Source organism: Equus przewalskii, chromosome 8, assembly GCF_037783145.1.
Source record: "Equus przewalskii isolate Varuska chromosome 8, EquPr2, whole genome shotgun sequence".
In the NCBI taxonomy this organism is placed as follows: domain Eukaryota; kingdom Metazoa; phylum Chordata; class Mammalia; order Perissodactyla; family Equidae; genus Equus; species Equus przewalskii.
In genome coordinates this window covers 42,510,561-42,530,304 of record NC_091838.1, presented here as the reverse complement: position 1 = coordinate 42,530,304, position 19,744 = coordinate 42,510,561, and positions in this window count along the sequence as shown.

Here is a 19,744-nt window from a genome sequence, read left to right as displayed (position 1 = left end):
TTTCAAATACTCAACAGGCAGGTAAAACTATATCCAGCTAAAGTGCATCTGTTTAATTTTGTGCTTATAAGTAGTAACCTCCATGAATCCAAGAACATGTCAATATGTGTAACAGATTCTTGGGCAGACTACATACCAGCTGCTCTTTTAAAGTAAAAGAAATATTTAATCGTCTAGAATGTTACATCCCTCTGAACTAATACACAAATCGAATTTTTCCTTCCTACATGGAAAAACAGATTGTTGGAAGATCCTGACCAGGCTCAAGTGCTGGAACATAGCAGCCTGGGCAGGTGAAAAATCAGAGCAAAGGTTATTTTCATAACAGCTTTCTTTGCTAGATGGATCTAGTCAAAGGGTGTGGCTTGGGCTGTGGCCAAGTTGGGAGAGGAGCTGGCCATAGGTGAATACAGTCTCATTGTGGCAAGTCCTCTGTGTGGGAATGAGTTGGCTTCTTCAGAGAATCTGTACCTTGAGGAGGCAATCTGTGGCTGCCATAGCATTCTACCTCTGACCCAACACTGTCAGTGTTGATACCACTTATGCATTTTGTCCAAACTTAGAGCTTTCCCACACGTGGTTCCCTCTTTCCCCACTCTTCACAGCACTTGTTCCCTATCCTTCGAGTCTCAGCTTAAACGTTACCTTCTTACACAGGGCTTTGCTGACCACTGTGTCTGTTCTTCTCCATCAGGACCCTGTTCCTTCCTAGCACTCCTCTTAATTTTTAATGGTGTTTATTGGTTCATTTACCTGGTGTGTCTCTTCTCCTCCATAGACTCTAAACTCCATTAGGGCAGAATCTGTGTCCATTTCCATCAACGTTTGTCTAGCGTAGTTCATGGCTTATAGTGAAAACTTTATACATATATGTTGAATGATTGGGTAAATTTAGCATTGGCTAAAAATAGGAATACAGTATAACTTTTCTCTCTCATGCTGGCCTATTGCTGTGGAGCACTTATGTTGGGAAGGATTCTGAGATGAAGTCTGTACTCAGTAAGAGTTGAAAGATTGATCATTATGGTAGGCTGAATAACATCCTCAACCTAATCCCTGGAACCTGTGAATATGTTCCCTCAAATGGCAAAATGGACTTTGCAGATGGGATTAAGTTATGGATTGAGAGAGGAAAGATTATCCTCGATTATCTAGGTGGGCGCAATGTAATCACAGGGTCCTTATAAGAAGAGAGGATATAATGATAGAAGCAGAGGTCAGAAATTGAGAGAGCAGAAGATGCTATGCTGCTGGCTTTGAAGATGGTTGAAGGTAATTCCTATAGCTAAGGAATAGAAAAGGCAATAAAACAGATTTCCCTTAAAGTCTCCTGAAGGACTATAGCCCTGATGCCCAATTTTAGGCTTGTTACCTATAGAGCTATAAGATAATAAATTTGTGATGTTTTAAAGCACTGAGTTCGTGGCAGTTTGTTACAGCAGACATAGGAAATCAATACACTCAGCACTGATACGATATTCTCACAATATTCCTGAATAATTAATAATAAGCTTTTGTGAGCTGGTACAAGGTGACTCCAACATACCATTTCAACAAGAATAAGAATGGCCAGTAACTTAACTGAGGAGGGAGTGTCCTGTTTTCTGGCATTTATTTCCTACCCACTGGCATGTAGGTGTCTTAGCAGTAGGATATTTATTATTTCCTGACCTCCAAGATCTGTTAACATAAAATTAGCAATGTCTTGAACAAGTGTGATGTTTTTTAGAGTGATGAGATGATCAAGGTTCCTAAAGGTTAAATTATTGCCGGAAATGGAGAGTTAATTTAGTCCCAAGTCGAAGGCGTAAAGTTATATTGTTATTCCCAAAAGATGAAAGAAATTGTTTCCAGTATTTTTTGAATATGGGGATGGAGAAAAATAGCATTTCCTGGATCAGCAAATGTATACCATGTGCTGGGATCTGTATTGATTTGCTTCAGCAGGTATACCACATCTCAAAACCTTTCTGACCTTATTCACTGGCGTCATTCAAAATCAGTTCCTCTTCTGCACCTGCCATAGTGGAGATTTAAATGGGACGTGCTAGGTATCACCACCTCTTTCAAGTCATTGACAATGTCGTTAATCTCAGGAATTCTCCAGGGGATGTGTTTTATTTTTTTGTTTAATTTGTAAACTTATTTTTTAATAGATAACACACTGACATAAATTTAAAAATTTAAAAGGTGCAAAAGAGATTACAGTGAACATTCTATCCTACGTCTTCCCTAGTCACCTAGTTTCCCTCCTCAGAGGATGCCAATGTTTTCAATTTATTGGATATTCTTCCATATGTCTCATGTAAAGACTTCTATATATTCTTACTTCCAACCTTTTGAAAAATCAGCTTTGTTGAGGTATAATTTGCATACAATACGATGAATCCATTTTAAGTCTTTGGTTTAGTGAGTTTTGACAAATGTATACACTCATGTAAGCACCACCCCAGTAAAGATATAGAACATTTTCATCACCTTGAAAAGTTTTCTCCTGTTTCCTTCTAGACAATCTCCCCCGATCCCCATCTTCTGTCCCAGATAACCACTGATGTGATTTCTGTCACTATAGATTAGTTCTCCCTACTTTAGTACTTTGTATAAGTGGAACAATACAGTATGTACTCTTTTGTTCTGGCTTTTCATACTCAGCATATATTTTCGAATTCATCTATGTGGTTGTATGTAAGAGTAGTTCATACCTTTTTATTGTTAAGTAGTTATTCTATTGAGGTGGCTCACGGAATATACAGGAATGCTGGAGAGCCAGGCCTGGGCTAAAACCAAGCAAGTAAAGCGTAGCTAAATTCCTACCTTAGGAATGAATTTTTTAGGATACTACTGCTGATATATAGCTGCAGGCCTCTTGCCATTAGGCTGGTGGAGTTCACCACCCTTGGACACTCCTCCCTGAGCCACTGGACTCTTGACTCCACTGTAGATACCTAAAGTATCTCTACCTGACCCTGAAGCTTTGGGTCATTCCCCCAAGCATCAGAAGCAGGCACTTAATTACATGCCCATGCTGCTGTTGCCAGGAGACAATGGCAGGGCCCCCTTTAGGTTTCCATATTGGACAGTGATGCCCTGCCTCTTGTTGATTTTGAGATTGCTCCAAAAAGGAAGGGTATTTAGAAGTTGGACAACTGAAATGAGCAAATTTCCACTACAGAATTTGTCCATTATCTCCTTTGAAATAATAGTCATATTATATATTTTTGCTTGTCTATTTCTCCACTAAACCATCAATTCCTTGAGGATAGTGACCTCATCTTTTCACCTCTATAATAGCACTTAGCACACTAGTTGGCACAAAACCTACATAAAAGAATACTTATTCAGATCAATTAATACATATAAACTACTCTTATTGGGTAGTGTATTACATTATCTGCTTTGTAGTGTTATTCAAAGTAGCTTTTATTCTAAGCTACAATATAATATTTTTACACATATATATACTTCTTATTTTGAAATAATTTGACTCACAAGAAGTTGCAAAAACAATACTGAGAATTCCCACCTGCCAATTACGCACCTCCTCCCAATGATAATCAATGTAACTTTTAAAAAATGCCTGGTTGAGTTTTTCTTGACCCGCTGACTTTTTAGTCACTTCTCATGTTGCCAGTTGATATGACTGCAGGGAACTTACACTATTTAATGTTTCCTCTACCAGTTATTCCCATCTTCTAATTTTCCCGTCTTTCTTCCTGTTCTGCCTCTTTCTCTATTTGCTTCTATGGCTATTGTTTGATGCCTCTCCTTTCATTCTTCTTGTACTCACTTTAAACTATACTTAAAATGCTTTAATTCCAAAGATACTTGGAGGCATAGTAAAATATGCACAGGTGTGCACACACATACACACATGGATCTGGTCGTAAATTGGTGGTGAAAGGAAAGGCAGCACTGAAGCACAGGAGTTAATCTCATGCGTCCCTCTTCCACCCACAGTCCCTCTCACCAAGTCCGCAGCCATCTCCAATAAGGGCACTCTAAGGTCTCAGAAGTTCTTTCTCTGTTTGCCGCAGACTGAATGGCCCCCTTGATTATAGCAACCTCTTCTATCAAATCCCATAGGGGCAAAGGTGTGTTCACTACAAGGGACAGAATATTAGTCTGCTCAGACTGCCATTACAAAATACCATAGGCTGGAGGGCTTAAACAATAGAAATTTATTTCACATCGTTCTGGAGGCTGGGAAGTCCACAATCAAGGCGCCTGCCACTTTGGTCCTGGTGAGAGCTCTTTTCTGGCTGGCAGATAGCCACATTCTTGCTACGCCCTCTCATAGTCCTCCCTCTGTTTGTGCATGCAAAGAGAGACAGAAGCTTCTCTCTCTCTTCTTTCTTCTTTTTTTTTTTTTTAAGATTTTATTTTTTCCTTTTTCTCCCCAAAGCCCCCCGGTACATAGTTGTGTATTCTTCGCTGTGGGTTCCTCCAGTTGTGGCATGTGGGACGCTGCCTCAGCGTGGTCTGACGAGCAGTGCCATGTCCGCGCCCAGGATTCGAACCGACGAAACACTGGGCCGCCTGCAGCGGAGCGCGAGAACCCAACCACTCGGCCACGGGGCCAGCCCCTCTTCTTTCTTCTTATAAGGCCAATCCTGTTGAATTACGACTCTACCCTATGACCTCATTTAACCTTAATTATCTCCTAAAAGCCTGTCTCCTAATACAATAACATTGGAGGTTAGGCCTTCAACATATGAATTCTGGGAGTACACAAATCCACTCACAGCAGTGGAGCGTGAGCTGGATGGGTGTGCACTACGCACTTTAGAGATTTTGTAGACCACAGAGTCCAGCTGTATGTACTCTCTACTGTATGTCTCAATTGTTGTATTAAATCTTTGGTAAAAACTTTGTGGTAAATTGCAAACTTAACTGTACAAGAGAGCAAACAAGTTGAAATTTTATTATTTTTGCAATAATGGAGTGTACTGTCTGTATTTCTAAACCCAAAATAAAATTGACTAAACGTGGTCTGATTTTCATTATCACTATGTGCCAGTAATTCTAAACAATGTAAGCAACAAACTACCACTCTAAAAAATCTCGTAAGTTCTAAAGACTTGCTACAGTTACTGTTGAGAGATTTAACAGCTTCAAATTGACATATTTTTATTAGTTATTCTTTGATAAACATGGTATTCTACATGGAAGTGAATTGTGAGAACTCCTAATTATACAGTGGCTCCTATTACAACTGGACTCAGCTATACACATTCATTTCAAGAGTAAATTCATAAAGCTTCAAAATAACCTGAGCTTACTTCAGGCTTAGTTCATATCTCCAACCTTTGTGTTATTACATATTCTTGTGTTTAAACAGTAGATTTGAGATATATAATGATAGCACAGTAATTGTATAGACAAAGAAACAGAATTTGAATTATTTCATTTCTGCCATTCTGTGTGACAACTTGAACTTTTTATTTGTGTTGAAAATTTAAAACACTGACATGGAGTGTAAACTGCAAGTTGTGGTATTGTGTGTGTTTGGTGAGTGCAAGTTTTAGTTCATAGATGAAATGTTTGACCAGATTTGAATACTACCTTTACAATTGAAGTGTAGTATTCTTTTAAAATTGTTAATTGTTTTAAACCTAGAAAAATAATCAAGAAAATACAAAGTTACATCAGTGGTACAATTTTGTAGTTGCCTAAATTGTGCCTTTTGCAAGCAGTTTGATTTTATTAAAATCTATTAGTTACTGATAATTATTTGCATGAAATATTATTGTGTTATGGTGTAACCAAAGGATCAAAGTTCAAACTTACAGGTAGATGTAAAATCTTTTGAATAAACAGTTGTGCTTTTTTCCTTTTTGTACTATAATATTTATTTTATTATTTAATTTTTTGTACTGGTACACATATATGTATAAAGATCAGTCGAAAAAATTTTCCATTGTCTCTGTATTTTCTTGTTATTGTTATTCATTTAATTTCTTGATTTTCTTTTTTTGAGGAAGATTAGCCCTGAGCTAACATCTGCCGCCAATCCTCCTCTTTTTGCTGAGGAAGACTGGCCCTGAGCTAACATCCATGCCCATCTTCCTCTACTTTATATGTGGGACGCCTACCACACCATGGCTTGCCAAGTGGTGCCACATCCTCACCAGGGATCCGAACCGGCGAACCCACGAACCCCAGGCTGCCGAAGTGGGACGTGCGCACTTAACTGCTGGGCCACTGGGCTGGCCCTGTAATTTCTTGATTATTAATAATGATCCACTTGTGGTGACAAAAATGCTAGGTATATCTCAGCCCACCCCAACTTCTCTCTCTTGAGATTCTCCTCACTTCTCTCTGGGTCATTTGCCCCAATTCACTAATTCCTGTCATTTCTTAAGCACAATTGTCTAACTACCTCTGTGAAAAAAAAAAGGCATCTGTAAGTGTTATAGGGAGTTAAGAGGAAAGGAGTGTGCCTGTATGGAGGTCAGAATTTTCAAAGTGCACCTGTAGGACAGCACTAGAGATATCCAAGAGGAAAATGAGTTGGAGCGAACAAGAGTAGAGGCTATGAGAGCCAGCTGCCCTTTTCCTGTTGGGAGTCTCCAACCTTTGACAAACCTCAGCTAGATTCTGTCAAGGGAGACAGAACCTTCCTTATGATCTGTTTATCCAACTGCCCCTGGAAGGCTGGAAGTGTGCCTTACACTTTCTTGTGTCCTCAGCTCCTCCTAGGGCATAATATTAGTCTGAAATTGTGGATTTTGTAGGTCAAAAAATGTCGAACAGTTGCAATTTCATGTGGCTCAAGTGTTTCTTGTTGTTGATCCTGATGATTATGATGAAGAATGTCTCTCAATTCTGTGATATCAAGGTGTTCTTTCACAGGTAGCTCCAGGAGGCTACTGGTCCCATTCACAGATTCACAATGAGCCTCAACCTAGTAGGCCTCAACTTACAGTAATAGGAATGATCTCTACAGAGATATACTATTACAATGGAAGGGAGAAATTAATCATGTAACTTTCAATTTGTGTCCTATTACCAGACCACACAACTTGTAAAATGCCATGAATACTTCTTAAATAAATCCTCTAGTTATTTTGTGATTTATATAATTAATTATATTGTGTTATGTATTTTGTATTAAAAAGGATTAATGTGTTAAATGTAAACATTTCAAACATACCACAATTCTTATAACTGTTTTCCGTTTCTTCAATTCTTTTTTTAAAAAATTTTTTATTGAGTTAATGATATGTTACAATCTTGTGAAATTTCAGTTGTACATTATTGTCTGTCAGTTGTGTTGTAGGTGCACCCCTTCACCTTTTGTGCCCACCCCCACCCCACCTTTCCCCTGATAGCCACTAATCTGTTCTGTTTGTCCACATGTTTAAATTCCTCATATGAGTGGAGTCATACAGAGATTGTCCTTCTCTGACTGGCTTATTTCACTTAACATAATTCCCTCAAGGTCCATCCATGTTGTTGCAAATGGGACGATTTTGTTCTTTTTTATGGCTGAGTAGTATTCCATTGTGTATATATATATATATATATATATATATATATATATGTACCACATCTTGTTTATCCAAACATCTGTTGATGGGCGCTTAGGTTGCTTCCACGCCTTGGCTATTGTAAATAATGCTGCAATGAACATTGGGGTGCATGGGACATTTGGAATTGCTAACTTCAAGCTCTTTGGATAGATACCCAGTAGTGGGATAGCTGGGTCGTATGGTAGTTCTATTTTTAATCTTTTGAGGAATCTCCATACCGTTTTCCATAGTGGCTGCACCAGTTTGCATTCCCACCAGCAGTGTATGAGGGTTCCTTTTTCTTCACAACCTCTCCAACATTTGTTACTATTTGTTTTAGTTATTTTTGTCATTCTAATGGGTGTAAGTTGGTATCTTAGTGTAGTTTTGATTTTCATTTCCCTGATGATCAGTGATGATGAACATCTTTTCATGGGCCTATTGGCCATCCGTGTATCTTCTTTGGAGAAATGTCTGTTCATGTTTCCTGCCCATTTTTTGATCGGGTTGTTTAATTTTTTGTTGTTGAGTTGTGTGAGTTCTTTATATATTATGGAGATTAAGCCTTTGTCGGATGTATGACTTGCAAATATTTTTTCCCAGTTAGTGGGTTGTTTTTTTGTTTCAATCCTGTTTTCATTTGCCTTGAAGAAGCTCTTTAGTCTGATGAAGTCCCATTTGTTTATTCTTTCTATTGTTTCCCTTGTCTGAGAAGACATGGTGTCCAAAAAGATCCTTTTAATACTGATGTCAAAGAGAGTACTGCCTACATTTTTTTCTAGAAGCCTTATAGTTTTAGGTCTCAGCTTTAGGTCTTAGATCCATTTTGAGTTTATTTTGGTGAATGGTGAAAAAGAATGGTTAATTTTCATTCTTTTACATGTGGCTTTCCAGTTTTCCCAGCACCATTTGTTGAAAAGACTTTCTTTTCTCCATTGCATGCCCTCAGCTCCTTTGTCGAAGGTTAGCTGTCCATAGATGTGTGGTTTTATTTCTGGGCTTTCAATTCTGTTCCATTGATCTGTGCACCTGTTTTCGTACCAGTATCATGCTGTTTTGATTAGTGTAGCTTTGTAGTATGTTTTGAAGTCAGGCATTGTGATGCCTCCAGCTGTGTTCTTTTTTCTCATGATTGCTTTAGCAATTTGGGGTCTTTTGTTGCCCCATATGAATTTTAGGATTCTTTGTTCTATTTCTGTAAAGAATGTCATTGGGATTCTGATTGGGATGGTGTTGAATCTGTCGATTGCTTTAGGTAGAATGGACATTTTAACTATGTTTATTCTTCCAATCCATGTACATGGAATATCTTTCCATCTCTTTATGTCATCATCCATGCCCTGTAATTTTCATTGTATAAGTCTTTCACTTCCTTAGTTAAATTCACCCCGAGGTATTTTATTCTTTTTGTTGGGATTGTGAATGGTATTGTGTTCTTGAGTTCTTTGTCTGTTAGTTCGTTATTTGAGTATAGAAATGCTAATGATTTATGTAAGTTGATTTTATACCCTGCAACTTTGCTGTAGTTGTTGATTACTTCTAAAAGTTTTCCAATGGATTCTTTGGGGTTTTCTATATATAAGATCATGTCATCTGCAAACAGCAAGAGTTTCACTTCTCTCCCTATTTGGATTCCTTTTATTCCTTTTTCTTGCCTAATTGCTCTGGCCAAAACCTCCAGTACTATGTTAAATAAGAGTGGTGATAGAGGGCATCCTTGTCTTGTTCCTGTTTTCAGGGGGATGGCGTTCAGTTTTTGCCCATTGGCTATGATGTTGGCTGTGGGTTTGTCATATATGGCCTTTATTATGTTGAGGTAGTTCCCTTCTATTCCCATTTTGTTCAGAGTTTTTATCATAAATGCTGTTGGATCTTGTCAAATGCTTTCTCTGAATCTATGGAGATGATCATATGGTTTTTATTCCTCAGTTTGTTGATGTGGTGTATCATGTTGATTGATTTGTGGACTTTGAACCATTCCTGTGTCCCTGGTATGAATCCCACTTGATCATGATGTATGATCCTTTTGATGAATTGCTGAATTTGGGTTGCCAAAATTTTGTTGAGAATTTTTGCGTCTATGTTCATCAGCAATATTGGCCTGTAGTTCTCCTTTTTCATGCTGTCCTTGTCAGGCTTTGGTATCAGTGTGATGTTGGCCTCGTAGAATGTGTTAGAAAGTGTTCCATACCTAATTTTTTGGAATAGCTTGAAAAGGATAGGTATTGAATCCTCCCTGAAAGTTTGGTAGAATTCCCCAGGAAAGCCATCTGGTCCTGGGGTTTTACTCTTTGGGATGCTTTTGATTGCTGTTTCAATCTCTTTCCTTGTGATTGGTCTGTTCAAATTGTCTGCTTCTTCTTGATTAAGCTTTGGGAGATTGTAGGAGTCCAAGAATTTATCCATTTCCTCTATGTTATCCATTTTGCTGGCATATAGTTTTTCGTAGTATTCTCTTCTAATCCATTGTATTTCTGCAGAGTCTGTTGTTATTTCTCCTCTTTCATTTCTGATTTTGTTTATTTGAGCTTTCCCTCTTTTTTTCTTTGTAAGTCTGGCTAGGGGTTTGTCAATAATATTTATCTTCTCAAAGAACCAGCTCTTTGTTTCATTTATCCTTTCTACTGCCTTTTTTGTTTCAATAGCATTTATTCTGTTCTGATTTTTATTATTTCTCTCCTCTTGCTGACTTTGGGCTTTGTTTGTTCTTCTTTCTCTAATTCAGTTGGGTGTAGTTTAAGATTGCTTATTTGGGATTTTTCTTGTTTGTTAGGATGTGCCTGTATTGTGATGAATTTTCCTCTTAATACAGCTTTTGCTGTATCCCATATGAGTTGGTATGACATGTTATCATTTTCATTTGTCTCCAGGTATCTTTCGATTTCTTCTTTAATTTCTTCAATGATCCATTGCTTGTTCAATAGCATATTGTTTAGTCGCCACATCCTTGTGCCTTTCTCAGCTTTTTTCTTGTAATTAATTTCTAGCTTTACAGCATTATGATTGGAGAAGATGCTTGTTATTATTTCAATTTTTTAAAATTTGTAGAGGCTTGCCTTGTTTCCCAACATATCGTCTATCCTTGAGAATGTTCCATGGGCGCTTGAGAAGAATGTGTATTCTGCTGTTTTTGGATGGAGTGTTCTCTATATGTTTATTAAGCCCAACTGTTTTAGCTTTTCGTTTGGCTCCACTGTTTCTTTGTTGATTTTCTGTCTGGATGATCTGTCCATTGATGTGAGTGGGGTGGTGAGGTCCCCTACTATATTGTGTCATTATTGATATCTTCTTTTAGGTTTGTTAATAGTTGCTTTATGAACTTTGGTGCTCCTGTGTTAGGTGCATCGATATTTATAAGCGTTATTTCTTCTTGATGAAGTGTCCCTTTGATCATTATATATCGGCCCTCTATGTCTCTCTTTACCTGCCTTATCTTGAAGTCTGTTTTGTCTGATATAAGTATTGTGACACCTGCTTTCTTTTGTTTGCTATTAGCTTGGAGTATTGTCTTCCACCCCTTCACTCTGAGCCTGTGTTTGTCCTTGGAGCTGAGGTGTGTTTCCTGGAGGCAACAGATTGTTGGATCTTGTTCTTTAATCCATTTTGCCACTCTGTGTCTTTTTATTGGAGAGTTCAATCCATTTACATTGAGGGTGAGTATTGATGCATGAGGGCTTAATGCTGTCATTCTGTTGCTCATTTTCTGGTTTTCCTGCGTTTCCTTTGTTTCCCATCCTGTGTGTTTTAGCCTACCATTGACTTCTGCAATTTCTTATGCTGGGTTTCTTAGATTTTTCCTTATTTATGTTTTGTGTCTCTGTTCTGTTGTTTAGTTTAGTGGCTACCCTGAAGTTTGTATTCAGAATCTCGTGTATAACATAGTCCATTTTCTGGTGGTCTCTTACTTCCTTAGCCTAGACTGTTTCAGTCCCTTTCCTCCTCCCATCCTAACTTATTATTTTCATCTCTTATTCCAACTTGTGTTGCGAATTTGTGGTTAGAGTGACAAGATTGTCTTTGCTTTGGTGATTTACTTCCCTTTATCCTAATGCTATAGTCCAATATTTGCTATCCTATTCTGATTCTATCATCTATTTGTCTCCCTACTCTGTGTTTTGTGACCCCTTTCTCTCTTTTTTTCTTTTTTCAGGTATGAGAGCCTTCTTGAGGATTTCTTGTAGTAGAAATCTTGTGGCTATGAAGTCCCCTGGCTTTTGTTTGTCTGGAAAAGATTTAATTTCTCCCTCATATCTGAAGGATATTTTTTCTGGATAGAATATTCTTGGCTGAAGATTTTTATCCTTTAAAGTTTTGAATATGTCACTCCAATCTCTCCTAGCTTGTAAGGTTTCTGTAGTGAAATCTGCTGAAAGTCTGATAGGGGTTCCTTTGTAGGTTATTTTCTTCTGCCTTGCTGCCCTGAGTATTCGCTCTTTGTCATTCATTTTTGCCATTTTTACTACTATATGCCTTGCAGTAGGTCTTTTTACATTGACAAATCTAGGAGATCTGAAAGCTTTCTCCACACACATTTCTCTCTCAATCCCTAGATTTGGGAAGTTCTCTTCTATTATTTCGCTGAGCACACTTTCTGATCCATTTTCCTTTTCCACGTCCTGAGGAATTCCAATTATTCTTAAGTTGCATTTTCTCATTGAGTCAGCTATTTCTCGAAGATTTTCTTCAGTTTTTTAGTTCTTAGTTCTCTTTCTTCCTCTGTCTGGAGCCATTCAGCCTGTGTATCTTCGATTATGCTATTTTGCTCCTCTATGGTGTCTACATGGGCATTCAGGGAATCTGTATTCTGTTTTATCTGATCCATTGTATTTTTCATCTCTAGAGTTTCTGATTGATTATTCTTTATAGTTTCAATCTCTTTTGTGAAGTAACTCCATTGACTTGTTTCTCTATATTTCCCTTTACTTCATTGAGTATTTTGATGATAGCTATTTTTAACTCATTTTCACTTAGTTTACCTATTTCCAAGTCCTCAGGACATACTTCTGTGTTTTTATTGTTTTCCTTGTGGACTGGAGCTTTTATAAATTACTGGATGGTAGAGGAGCAGTTTTTGTGCATGATGCTATTATTCGGTTGCAGTTACAGCCTGTCGCCACTAGACGGGGGTTGAGAGCTGCGCATTCTGAGCCCTTCACCTTCAGCCCTGATGGCAGCATGCAGCCTGGGTTGGGGGAGGAGGGGCACTTTCTCTTGTGCGCCAACCTGGATTCAGATCAGCTCTTGCTCTCTGGTCTCCTGGGGCCCTGGCTTGATGGGGTTCCCCCACACGAAAGCTTTCCCTTGTTAGAGGGTTTCCGCTGCACGAGTCTGTGGGAGTCCTGGACGATCCCGCAGACTCGCGGCCCCTCCCCCACTCCTTCCCTCATCCACGGCAGCAATCCCAGTCTCTAGGGGAGGGAGTGAAGTTCTCTCTTACCATGTTCCAGCTCCTCCAAGGGCAGCTTCAGCCTCTCCGCCCTCCCTCGCTTGGCTCCTGTGGGTCTCTGACAATTTCTGTTATTAGGATTTTTTTTTGGTTGGAAGGAAGTTGCTCTTTTTGCTTGTAATTTGGAGGGGAGAGAGTCCCTGGTGAGCTCACGCCACCAAGTTGCTGACGTCACTCCCGTTTCTTCAATTCTTAATATATCAGTAGCATCCCAAAATCTGAGGAAGCTAGGTCTCTCATTATCCCTGAGAGACTCTGGTCAGTGTTCATTTTCGTGTGTGTGTGTGTGTGTGTGTGTGTGTGAGTATGTGTATATCCTTAAAGCTCATTGTTCATTTAATGAATGTTAACTAAGCACCAACTGATTACCTAACTGTACTAACTCTCGGAAAGGAATACAAAAATTTCTTTTCTTAACAAGATCACAGTCTAGTGAAATATAAAACATATATAATATGTAATATAAAATATATACTATAAAAAGGTATAGAGTGGTACTCAATATTTCAGGGACAAACTTATCTTTTGTGGATTTTATGCATTGGTAAGATAAAAATTTCAGTCTTAATGCCCTTCTCAATATTTAGACCATTTGTATTGAGACTCAATATTCTGTGACCCTTTCTGGCCTAAATAGCCCATTTGTTCTAATGAGGATACAGCCATATCAGAATAAAATGCAAGTAATAATTTAACTAAAACGAAGTCATGTTCTGACTTTAATAATGATTCAAAGGAAAAAAAATCAGAATATTCATGCTTAATATATATTTTGAAAGATACAGATTTACTTCCAGCCAATTGTGTAATTTAATCAGTCACTAAAAAATTCATCTTTAAAATTTTTGGTTTTAATCTTTCTTTGGATTTTCTGTGTTGTTTTTTCCTTTTTTTTAAGATTTATTTTTCCTTTAACTCCCCAAAGCCCCCCGGTACACAGTGGTATATTTTTTTAAATTGTAGGTCCTTCTAATTGTGGCATGTCGGATGCCGCCTCAGCATGGCTTGACAAGCGGTGCCATGTCCATGCCCAGGATCCAAATCAGCAAAACCCTGAGCTGCCAAAGGGGAGCGCACGAGCTTAACCACTCAGCCACAGGGCCAGCCCCTGTGGTTTTTTTTATTTTTTTAAATTTTTTTTTAAATTTTTTTTTGAAGATTTTATTTTTCTCCTTTTTCTCCCCAAAGCCCCCCAGTACATAGTTGTATATTCTTAGTTGTGGGTCCTTCTAGTTGTGGCACGTGGGATGCTGCCTCAGCGTGGTTTGATGAGCAGTGCCATGTCCGCGCCCAGGATTCGAACCAACGAAACACTGGGCCCACTGCAGTGGAGTGCGCGAACTTAACCACTCGGCCACGGGGCCAGTCCCATGTGGTTTGTTTTTTTTTTTGATAAGTGGTGGGATTTTTTAAATTCCAGAGTAAATTATAGTAATTACATAAACTTATACTTGTTACATAATAATGATTGAGCTATATGCCGAGAGATTATGTGTTAGAAAACACTAAATGCATTAAGTAATTACAATTTTAGTATCTGAAACTGTTCATTAACTGATAAATAAGCCAGTATTTTTGAAACCTTTACATGTGTTCAAAATATCAAATAGGTGGCATCTCTTTCCTGTCATGTTAAACTTGTGATTACAGTTACAAAATATTGTAAAAATTGTTTTGTTTACAGTTATGAAATGTTGCAGAGGGTTGTTTACAAAGTGTAGAAAATTGGTTGTGTTTATAGTTGTAAAATGTTATAGAAAGTTGTTTTGTTTACAGTTATAAAATGTTTTAGGGTATCATTGTGGTTAGAAAGTTAGACGATTCGTTGTGTTTACAGTTATAAAATGTTGATGAAAGTTGTTTTGCTGACTGTATCATTAATGGAAATAGTCTACTTTAAATAATACTCTAGGTTGTATTAAAACTCTTTTGGTTACAAGTGATAGTAACTCAATTTGATAGCCATGACCACCTTAGTTTCATGTGCTCCCAGCTTCTCTGCCTCATAGGCAAGATGCAGCAGTGATGGGAAGGGCTCTGGTTCTCCCAGCTTGAGTTGTGGACTCACCTCTAAAGCAATCACTGTTGCCATGTTGATAGGTTAATCTGAAGGCATCCTTTAGGAGATGGGGTTCAATGATTCCACTACCATCTGGACCACATGCAGTGGGGAATGGGTGATTCCCAGAGGAAGGCATATAGGGCAGATAAATCACATTTGTCCACTAAAGTCTCCTTTCAAGATGATTGTCATCCGTGAACAGACTGTGGGGGCTAAATCTGGATTGTCCTCATTTGGAAAATGACAATACTGCTGGATTAATCATTATTTTGTAGAAAGAAAAGAGCTGTAATTTGCACCATTATGGATCTCAGGGTTTGCGCTGAGACTGAAGAGATTTTCGTACAGGTTTACATTTATGTTTGGTAAGAAAACTATCTCCAACTTTAATTATTTTTGTTAAGAATAGGATATCTGACTTAGAAGAAAACCACAGTGAATGGTATGTTAATGCACCAGTATCTAAAAATTATTCTCTAGGACTTGGTAGAGAAGTCCTACCTCTCTAGTTAACACAATATGTTAACTACTATAAAAAGTTACTAACAAATTTTAATTTCATTTAACAAATGTGAGATTTAAAGAAGGAGAAAGTGTCTTAAAGATTATCAATGTGGTTCCATTTTATTCAATAAACAATAGTTAAGGGTGAACTATGGGCCAGGGACTGTGCTGGATGCTGGGCGTACAATGATGAACAGGGCACGGTCTGCCCTTAAGGAGCCAATGCTGAGAAGGAAGACATATACACTTGTGATTTTAATATAACATGCTGGGTACAATGTTAGAGAGATGCCCAGACATATGGGAGAACTTAGATTACCTAGTACATTCAGGAAAGACTTCATGGAGGAAATGAGCTGAACTTTAAAGAAAGAAGAAAATTGAGCTGGAAGAAGATGCTGAGAAAGGCAAGCCTGGCAGAGGTTCGAACCTGGAGCAAAGGCTCAGAGTTGTCAATTAATATGGCACATGTGCAGAAATCTCAAGGAGTCAGAATTAATTAGAACATAAATCTCAAGGTAAAGAGTGATTGGAGACAAAGAGAGGGAGGCAGTGTCTTGATGGTCTTAGTTATGATGCTAAAGAATTTGGACTTTCTGCAGGTTGGATTACATGTTAGATGTGCTGCTATGCTGCAGTGTGGCAGATGGCTTAAAGAGGGGCAAAACTGGATGAAGGGAATCTAATCAAGAGATTAATGCAACAGTCTGGAGAAAAGATGAGGAGGGATTGGACTAGGTAAGCCCAGGTAGTATGTCTTATTCATCTTTGTATCCTCAGTGCCTAGCATAATTTCTGGTACATAGAATGTGCTCAGATAAGATTTACTGATTGAGCTGAATTTATTTTTCCTCTTCCACATTCCAACGAAATCTCCATGTCTTGGCTTTAGAACCACATTTCTAGTGAGTATTATAGTGCATATTTTAGTTCTAGACAGCAATTCCACAAATACATCATCTAAAATATAGCAAGACTATATATGCTGCTTAATAAAATAAGCTGGAAAATCTGCTTAACATGATCGTAATTCATTCCGCAAATATCACACCCCGCTTTGCTTTTCCTGGACCACAGGGATGTGGATAAGACTATAGATTTTGAAGGATTATTTTAATTATCAATGCAATAAAAAAAGTAAAGCCAGATGGTCTATCAAGTATGCAATGCCTAGTGCAGGAAATAAACAAATCTGCAGCTGTCGTTCCTATAAAAGACCATATACCTTGCTGGGAACTGTTGATTGATCTGTTGTGATGTTTTGAAAAGTCTCTGAAACCAGAGTTTAGTGTGATATTGGGCCTTTTATATGAATATATAACTGAAGACCAAGCTATCAAGATGGGGAGAACTAAGAGAGAGCTAGGGGGTGAAGGCAGGAAGAGAATAAAGAACCTATGAGGCCCCATAGCAGATTATGTTATTAATCACTGTCACGCTGGAAATTTGACACCATTCAACCCCTTCACTGGATATTCAAAGGGAATTTCATCTGTGCCCACATTTCTTCTGCTTTTTGATGGAGAATCACAGTTTTCACATTTCTTTTACATTACTCACTTTTGGATTTTTTTCTCCAATCCCCTCTAAATCAGTGACACATTTTGACAGGAAGTTTGCAAAATGGTAATGGCAGATTAAGCATAACAAAAAGTGGATATTTCCACAAGATTTTTTATAAAGACATGCATGAGCCCTCTTCATTTTGTGAAACAGAGATGGGGGTGGAGTAAGGACAATTTTTAATAGGGAACATTTTCTGGGAATATTGGAAAGTCTGGGTGTCATTCTCCTGTGATTTTAGAGCTCTTCTTTTTTACAGTCTAAAATTTATACTGTGACAGTGCCCTTAAGAGTTGGCCTTTCCCAGAGACAACTATTTTAATGTTGACTCATTTCTTTCTAACCACAGTATCAAAACAAGATACAAAAAGATTTGGCATGGCAATCTTTGGCAGACAAAAGGCTTGTGAAATTATAAAATAATAATCTCATATTGCTAAAAAATTGTAAAACAGCATTAAATCTTACAGTTGGTAAGTCACTCCTGGCTCTGCAATTGTTGACTTGGCCACTAAGTTCAAGGCATTTTCAGCCACCAAAGACAAAGCCACATCTGAAGACATCTGATGTTTGCATTGACATAGGGTTTTCCAAAATAGGTTCCATGGCTTTTAATAAGTGTTACTCAGAAAGAGTTTTCTACAATCAAAGAAGTTTGTGAAACAGTTGACTAAACAAAGTTCATTGGCCTATGCTGAAGAATTTCTCAAAGCCTTCACTATACTGATGTACAATTGGAACCTCCTAGAGCAGGTTACATTGTGTACTACTTGCCAAATTTATTTGATCATAGGACGTTTTCTTTGAGGAGCATCCCATAGGACTAATATTAAGCATAATTGAGTTTGGGCTTTAGACTACAAGAGTAGGATGGATTTTCCAATGTGATTTTTGAGATAGTTTATGCAGTGGACTTTTGTTAGTTGCCTTTCCAAGCAACATTCTCCTCTTCTCTGTCAGTTTCCATTTTGGGATCCCAAGGTTCTAGGGAGGCTGATTCCACTCCTGCATCCAGGGATGAAACATAAGACCTAAGCTCAGCCATTCAGAGTGGTCCACCCAACAGGCTACAGTGATTGATTCAGAGGTGGGCAGGTATCAGAGCCAATCCAAACAGAATTTTTCCTGGAAATTCTGATAGGAGAACTGCGCTGGCTTCTTCCTGCTGGATGTGAGTGAGAAAGCAAGCTGTCCCAGGAACTTTAGGCTATCACCCTGGAAATTCAAAGAGAGCCAACTTCATGAGGCAGGCAATAACAAAGAAGGCAAAGTGTACAAATAGTGAGAAACTGGTACTCAGGGTTAATCTTGGAGTCAGCTCAACCTCTGGACATTTACATGTACAACCCAATAAATTCCCTTTATTGTTAAGCCAGTTGAGTTTGGCTTTCTACTATTTCTGACAAAATTCCTACTTACTGATAGAATTTGCTGACTATAGTAAGACATATACTATAAGGGACTTCGAACTCTTTGAAGAAAATAAACATTGATTTAACCATAAAAAGATTTACTCCTCTCTTCTCTCCTCCCTCCAGTTAAGTTTCAGAGTTTCATTTTTCCTTGGGATCTGCAATTGTTTACTGTTGCTAAGACAGTGATGTCCCAAAAGCGTGTTGTTCTCATTTTTATGCTCCTGCACAAGTGTAATCAAACCTCCTGCTTAAATTTAATCAAATCAGCATTTATGGAACCCACTATGTACCAGGGAAAAAGGGTTCAAAGATTTGACAGTTCTTGACTTTCAAGAAGCTCATAGTCTAAGAAAGTTTCAATTTTCCAAATAATTTTACCCCAAACTTTGGGAAATAAATATAGAAATTGGAAGCATTATAAACAGTCTGTTTTACAAAGAAGTTTCCACGTTTAGCACAGCCAATCTGTTCTCGTTCTGCCTGCCCTTTTGAAATATTTTCACTCTACTCCAAAGAGTTGACCTAAAGTAGCCTGCCTAGGTCCCTCGCCTGCTGGCTGCTCCCTTTTCTCTCCATGGAAGAAGCCAACTTCATTCAACACCCAGAAGTAGCTACCTAGGCATCTTGATTTTATTTAATTTTTTTGAGGTAAAATTCACATTACATAAAATTAATCATTTTAAAGTGAACAATTCAGTGGCTTTTAGTACATTTACAACGCACCACATTTTCCTCACCCCCAAAACATTTTCATCACCCCTCAAAAAACCATGAACCCATTAAGCAGTCATTCCACTTCCCCTACTCCCCTTGTTCCCTGGAAGCTACCAATCTGCTTTCTAACTCTATGGATTTACCTATTCTGGATATTTAATATAAATGGAATCATAGAATATGTGGTCTCTTGTGTTTGGCTTCTTTCACTTAGCATCATGTTTTCAAGCTTCGTTCATGTTGTAGCATATATTAGTACTTCATTCCTGTTTATGACTAATATTCCCTTGTATGTATATACCACAATTTGTTTATCAATTCATCAGCTGATGGACATTTGGGTTGTTTTCACTTTTGAGCTATTGTGAATAGTGCTGCTATGATCATGTGTATATAAGTATGTGAGGGGCCGGTCCAGTGGCACAGTGGTTAAGTGCGTACGTTCTGCTTTGGTGGCCCGGGGTTCGCCTGTTCGGATCCTGGGTGTGGACATGGCACCACTTGGCAAGCCACGCTGTGGTAGGCGTCC